This window comes from Sapajus apella, unplaced genomic scaffold (genome assembly GCF_009761245.1).
Source record: "Sapajus apella isolate SASKATOON/1434 unplaced genomic scaffold, GSC_monkey_1.0 scaffold7, whole genome shotgun sequence".
In the NCBI taxonomy this organism is placed as follows: domain Eukaryota; kingdom Metazoa; phylum Chordata; class Mammalia; order Primates; family Cebidae; genus Sapajus; species Sapajus apella.
This window is the reverse complement of record NW_022436947.1, coordinates 41,376,324-41,384,059: the sequence shown is the minus strand read 5'-3', so window position 1 is coordinate 41,384,059 and position 7,736 is coordinate 41,376,324. Positions and strand designations below refer to the sequence as shown.

General features: G+C 37.2%; 1 long non-coding RNA gene across 1 annotated transcript; it reads left to right on the top strand.

Annotated features, from left to right (window-relative positions):
- Positions 1 to 4,492: 4,492 nt before the first annotated feature.
- Positions 4,493 to 6,682, top strand: LOC116550400. The gene is made up of 2 exons (XR_004268383.1): positions 4,493 to 4,745; positions 6,584 to 6,682. It is a non-coding gene; the product is annotated as an uncharacterized LOC116550400 (long non-coding RNA).
- Positions 6,683 to 7,736: the final 1,054 nt, after the last annotated feature.

Below are 7,736 nucleotides of genomic sequence, written 5' to 3'. Positions count from 1 at the left end.
TTAGTAATTAACAGCAAAAGCAAAAATATGACACTATCAGAAAATATTTTTCAACATGAGAAACAAGTGAAAAAATTGGAAAGAAAAATGAAAAATTTTCACAAATTATTGAATTTGGCAGTTAGCATTATTCCCTAGCAGATTACATTTTTATCCAAAAAAGTACCTATTGAGATTTGAATCTGAGTTTTCAGCCAAGTGGAATCAACATTTATACATCCTCAAATTCCAAAGCCACACAGAGCACATGTTTAAACATGTGCATCTCATAGGACCCTGAGTCATATGCAGAGAATTGAAGGTCATAACATTTGGTAAATTGAGCAAAACAAAAAGTTTTTATTGGAGATGTGGAAACTGGCTGAACCAAAGAGACAAGGATGCATAAGGAAAGGAGGGTTTAGATGAATTACTAAGTTATATAAGGGTACATTTGGTCTCATACACAAAAGTTATGATGGAAGGAGTACTTGAAGTTGAATTAGAACTTTATTTTTGTACTTCGGTATGCATGAAAACGGTTCCTAAGTTCTACAAAATGCTTATCTCAAACGAAGTGCTCGGTCACCCTGAAAAAATAATTGACACCTTCAAGTCTCAAGTTAGTCAGCTTGACCTGATGAAATCATTGAAGAATTTGTTACCCAGAGTTTGTAAAAGCAGGAAAAACAGACATCTCACTATATTATAGAACCATACTGATTTCTGGATGTCTTATACATTATAAATATAAATTATATGTACTGATGGACTTAGCAAATTTAAGCATTAAACTGTTGAAAGTAAGCATTTTAGAGTAGTGTCTTCAGAAATATCAATCCAGTAGCCCCTATTTCCATAGCAACTCAGCCTTTATAGGAGAAATTGCTACTTAATTATTCTTGCTGGAAAAACTTATTATTTGGAAAAGTTATCTCTGGGCCAGTGGGATGAAGGCTAATTCTTAAGAGAACAGGAGAAGAAACAGAAGGTCTGTCTATATTCCTGACTGAAAGGCAGGAAGTAGCAGGGTGACTTTTCCTCTTGATTTTTATCCCAGTAATTACATGTTTACAAGTTGTTCAGTTGTTCATTAAAGATACAGAATGGTCTCTTTACATATATAAGTAAATATTTCTATACCACCAAAGATGAAAATTAATACTCAAAGAAGCTTTTTAAAAAAAACCTCTCCCCGATTTGTGGGACTTTGCCTACAAATTATACCTTCTGCCTGGTTTTACTTTTACAAAGTTCATGTGATGCATCCAGCAGTGAAATGAAATACTTTTCTGTCAGCTGTTCTGTGGAGGGATGAGGCCTTCCTCTTCAATGGTAATCATGTGTTGCTTGATTCTGAGCACCAGATTCACTAAAAATGCTTTAGTGTCTCATTTCTTCTATATAAATTTGCACAGTAGCTGAAGAAAGCCTTAAAAAGATATAAACCTTTGTGTTTAATTTTGATGTCAGTAAAATGTAGAACCATTAAGGGTAAACACTATAGGGAATAAACATCTAGGCAGTTCAATTTCACACATAACCAAAATAGAGCAATAGATATTTAGTAATTTTTTTTAACAAATTAAGAAAATGAGTAAACTTCTGAGATTTATAGATTTTCAGAAGTCCTTCTTTCTTATTCTCCCTGGAAACAGGAGAAACAGCTCAGAAAAATCAGTGAGTTTCTTACAATTCTCTGTTCCCTTCTCTTTCCAATTTAATATGCTCATAATTGTTCAGCAAATATTCTGAAGTGCAAATCCCAGTTTTTGACAGCTATAAATGCTCTGTGAATTCCAGTCTTCCCTGTGTAATTTTTTCTTCAGGGTTACATTGCAGAGGAAATGTCAAATAGTTCTTTGACACAGCTGTTTTATTCCAAAGTTCAGTTGTGAATCCTATGATTAGCCTTAAAGAATTGTTTAGCCATTTGGCTCTATCTTAGAAACGGTTGCCCTCTGCCTGGTAAAAACTGCTTGCCAAGTTGCTCGTAGGAGCCAACTCGATTTAAGTTTTGCCGTTAAAGGAAGCTATCTGGAACCTGACTATCACGGGGGAAATGGAGGAGGGTATCACTCCCATTGAACAAAGAAGACAAAAAGTGTTTATTTCCTTTCATGTTGATTAAATTTTAAGGGAAATGTTAAAATGGAGAATATGAAAAACAGAACTTTGGTCCCATATGTTCTCCTTGCCTTGTCCTGTAAATGTGAAAACCCTGTGTGAACTGGTAGCCTTCAAGACCTCCCATAGCAGGAACTGAAACAATCTAAAATTAGATGTTTCCCCATTAGACTAATGGGGAAAGTTGCTGGGGTTATTAAAAAATGTGCTTTTGTTTGTTTTCTTTTGTGTCACTAAGTAAATGCTATAAATTGTTAAGTCAAAAGTTCTGGGATGCTTCCAAAAGACAACTCCCTCTTATACTGAGCACAGATTCCAGGATAATTATGGACAACTAATAGGAATTTATGAAGGAGAAGAACACGCATCACAGTAAACTAGTTGTGTTAAAGGAACAAGTGAACAGACAGAACTACCACTTAAGGAAAAAAAAATGAGATTTGTGCAATGATAAGGGGCAGAGAGTAACAAACAATAATAGTTGAGACGTTACTGAAAAAAATATTTACAACATGTACCATTTTGAGAGTAAGAATGAGAGAAAGAACTAAAACTAAGAACCTCAGTGAGTTCTTGCTTCTGGACAAAATCCCTAGCCTTCAGTCATAAACTCAAACCTGACTTATTACCAATTCAATAACACCTTTCCTAAAACTACCCCTCATCCTTGTAGAACAAACAAATCTACTCTCTGCAGTTCCTTTGCACAGAATATGCATTTCTGTTTCATGTTTATATAAGTGGACAGATGACATTCAATTATGCATATTAAAAATAATTATTGATCCCATTCCATTTACCAGGAAAATGTACCAGGGTCTTGGTTAATGCCAGTGCAATGATACCGACACAGAGGGTTTTACTAGCTAGTGGGGGAGATGGATAATAAATAAATAAATACATTTACGAAGAAAGGGCTGATAGTTTATTAATTTGACAAACTGGTGCCACATTTCAGATAGAATTAGGAGACTGAAGAATGCAAAAATGTATGATTGGGAGAGAAGGGGACAGAACGGGCTGGTGAAAAGATGGTGCTGGACAGAAAAGCTAACACTTGACATAAGGGGCCTGAATGCCAGGCCAAGGAGTTAGACTTGATTTTCTAGGCCAGAATCTCAATTGGTAGGGAATCAGAAATCTCTATATTAACAAGGTCTCGGGATGATTCATATGCTAAACTACCCAGCCTAATCAAATAAAAGGACCCTTTGGCCATTATCAGAGATCAATAGGATAGTTTATAGATTATTTTCCTAATATGATATAGCATTATTATTGCCTTCTATTCTTAGAATTATTTGTTATTAAAGTTATATCAGTAATTTTTAAATTGAAGCAAGAAACTGTCATTTTCATAGGTCACATATTCAAATATCAGTAGTTAACATATGTTTCAATCTAGCTACTAAAATTTCATGAGTATTTAAAGAGAATAACATCACATATTTTAGGGCTTTCATACTCGGGACCTTAATTATTTAACATGTGAGCTTTATCACAGACCCTTCGAAAATTAGGTCTTAATGAATCAATGTATTTAGTGCCCATTCATGTATCTCACTAACATTAGTTGAGTGCCCAATAGAGGGGTCAGGTTTAGCTATAGACTCTAGAGATACCACAATGAAGGTGGCAAAATGTTTGTAGTCAGAAAGCTTATATTAATGGCCTAAAAGATGTTTTTAAAGTGATCTTCCACTATACTTGAAGTAGGAAAACCTAGATTCTAGTTTGTCTGGGCCCTAAATTTGCTGATTTATTTGAGAAAAATATCCAGATTTTTGATCCATGACATAAAAATATTTATAGGTACTTTTACATAATCTCTAAATATCTCTACACATAAAATTTTAAGCTTCTAATTTTCTGCATATTTCATCAAACCTCCAGGCTTTTCTCAGACATTTATACCATTTATTTTTAACACCTTACTTCACAATATCTTTATTTGCATTTTGTTCATTCACCTTATAGTATAGTTCTTACAGTTCTATTTTATTACTTCTTTTATTATTTTTGTCAATTTTTACAAATTGTCAGATAAAATTGTATGTAGTATCATGTACAACATGTTTCAAAGTGGTGTACATTGTGAAATGACTAAATCTAGTTACTTATCATATGCATTCATTCACATAGCTATAATTTTTGTGGTGAGAACTCTTAACATCTACTCTCTCAGCATTTTTCAAGAATTCAATATATTAGTAATCATCATATTGTAATACATAATAGTATCACAATAAAGCTCTTGAACTTATTCCTCCTGTATAACTGACTTTTATATCCTTTGACCAACATCTCCCCAGAACCCTTCCCTCAACTGCCCCAGCCCCTGGTAACACCATTCTACCCTCTGCTTCTATGATATAATCTTTTTCATATTCTACATATGAGTGAGATAATGTAGTATTTGTCTTTTTGTGCCTGGCTTATTTCACTTAACATTATATCCTCTAGATTTCATATCTTAAAATTTGTGGACTCATACAGTAAATATGTATGAGTATTTACTGCATGAATCCAGAAAATGGAATCATACAGTAAATACCCCTGACAAATGTATTTACTGTATAAGCCCATTTTCGCACTGCTGATAAAGACATATCTGAGACTGAGCAATTGACAAAAGAAAGGTTTACTGGACTTACAGTTCTACACTGCTGAGGAGGCCACACAATCATTGCGGAAGGCAAGGAAGACCAAGTCACATACTACGTGGATGAGGCAAAGAGAGAGTCTGTGTAGAGAAACTACCATTTTTAAAACTGTCAGATCTCATGAGACCCAATCACTATCACAAGAACAGCAGGAGAAAGACCCACCTCCATGATTTAATCATCTCTCACTGGGTCCCTCCCACAACACCTGGGAATTATGGGAGCTACAAGATGAGATTTGGATGTGGACACAGAGCTAAACCATACCATTCCACTCCTGGCCTCTCCCAAATCTCGTATCATCACATTTCAAAATTAATCATGCCTTCCCAACAGTCCCCCAAAGTCTCAACTCATTTCAGCATTAATTCAAAAGTCCACAGTCCAAAGTTTCATATGAGACAAGGCAAGTCTCTTCAGCCTATGAGCCTTTAAAATCAAAGGCAACTTAGTTACTTCCCAGATATAATGGGGGCATAGGCATTGGGTAAATTCCAAAAAAGAGAAATTGGACAAAACAAAGGTACTACAGGCCTCATGTAAGTGTAAAATCCAGCAGGGCAGTCAAATCTTAAAGCTCCAAAATGATCTCTTTGACTCCATGTCTCACATCCAGGTCACGCTGATGTCAGAGATAGGATCCCATAGTCTTGGGAAGTTCTGACCCTTTGCTTTCCATGGTATAGCCTTCCTCCCAGCTGCCTTCATGAGCTGACATGGAGTGTCTGTGGATTTTGCAGGCCCATGTGGCAAACTGTCAGTGGATCTACCATCCTAGAGTCAGGAAGATGGTGGCCCTCTTCTCACAGCTCCACTAGGCAATGTCCCAGTAAGGACTCTGTGTGGGGCCTCCCACTCCACATTCCCCTTCTTCACTGCCTTAGCAGAGGTTCTCCATGAGGACCCTGCCCCTACATCAAACTTCTGCCTGGGCATTTACCCATTTCCCTGGATCTTCTGAAATTTAGGCAGAGTTTGCCAAACCTCAATTCTTGACTTCTGTACACTCACAGGTTCAACACCATGCACAAGCTGCCAAGGCTTGAGGCTTGCACCATTTGAAGCCACAGCCCAAGCTCTACATTGGCCTCTTTCAGCCATAGCTGGAGCAGCTGGGATGCAGAGCACCAAGTTCCTAGGCTGCACGTAGCACACAGACATTTTCCCCATTGTCTTCGGGATTAATATTTGGCTTCTCATTACTTATGCAAATTTTTGCAACTGGCTTGAATTTCTCCTCAGAAGATGAGATTTTCTTTTCTGTTGCACTATCAGGCTGCAAATTCTCCAAACTTTTATGCTGTATTTCCCTTTTGAAACTGAATGACTTTAATAGAACCCAAATCACCCCTTGAATATTTTGTTGCTTAGAAATTTTTTCCACCAGATTCCCTAAATCATCTCTCTCAAGTTAAAAGTTCCACAGATCTCTAGGGCAGCGGCAAAATGCCACCAGTCTCTTTGCTAAGGCATAACAAGAGTCGCCTTTGCTTCAGTTCCCAAGAAGTTCCTCATTGCCATCTGAGAGCACCTCAGCTTGTACATTATTGTTCATATCACTACAGCATTTTTGTCAAAGCCATTCGCCAAGTCTCTAGGAAGTTCCAAATTTTCCCACACTTTTCTGTCTTCTTCTGAGCCCTCCACACTGTTTCAGCCTCTGCCTGTTACCCAGTTCCAAAGTTGCTTCCATATTTTTGAGTGTCTTTTCAGCAATGCCTGATTCTACTAGCACCAATTTACTGTATTAGTCCATTTTCATTGTACTGATAAAGACATACATGTGATGAAACTGAGCACTTTACAAAAGAAAGAGGTTTATTGGACTTACAGTTCCACATGGCTGGGGAGGCCTCACAATTGCGGTGGAAAGCAAGGAGGACCAAGTCACATCTTAAGTGGACGGCAGCAGGTGAAGAGAGAGCTTGTGCAGAGAAACTCCTGTTTTTAAAACCACCATCAGATCTCATGAGACCCGTTCACTATTACACGAACAGCATGCGGAAGACTGGCCCCCACGATTCAGTCACCTCCCAACAGGTCCCTCCCACAACATGTAGGAATTGTGAGAGCTACAAGATGAGATCTGAGTGGGGACACAGAGCCAAACTGTATCAATTACCTAGTATTTAATTCTTTCTTCTTATAACTGAATTTATAGACCTTATATAAGACAGAAAGCAAATTAAGGCATTGCTCTATTGTTTAAGGTTTACAATTTCTGGATGTTCCTTCGTGAAAGCCTTATAGGAGCAAATGGAGAATCATAAGAAACTGTGCTCTACTCTCTATGAAAAATACTTCCTTGACTTAAATAAATTATGTTTTCTTTCAGCTTAATAGTTCCAAAGCACAAAGGAAAGAAGAAAAAAAAGAGAGAAAAAGAAAACAACGTTGGTTTCAAATATTTATGGAGCATACTAGTTTTGAAATGAGACTAACTGTTCCATAGAACTGATATTTATGGCTTTTTTGAATAAACATAGAAATTAATCTTCCCAGTGTTAAAACTTGAGAGATACATTTGTCTTACCTGAGTTACCGTCTCAGGAAACTGGCCATCAGGCCTCCCACATTATACCACAGGGCTGAAACTTACCAGATCAATGCTTCTAGACAAAGAGATGCCAAACTTTTCACCCAACATGCTTGCACCACCTGCTGTCAGTTGACCAACTTCTCTGCCTAGCCCATCTTTAATTTTCATTTCCCCACATATGACTTCATGTCTTCCCTGCTATATAAACCTCTGATTTTAGTCAGTGAGGGAGATGGATTTGAGACTGACCTCCCATCTCCTCAGCCACAGCACCCAGTTAAAGCCTTCTTCCTTGGCAATACTCATTGTCTCAGTGATTGGCTTTCTGTGTGGTGAACAGCAGGACCTAGACCAAATCCCCAGTATTTTGGTAACAGTTTTATTTATTTTTTAACCTAGTCTTCAATTTAAGGCATTTAAATTAAGAA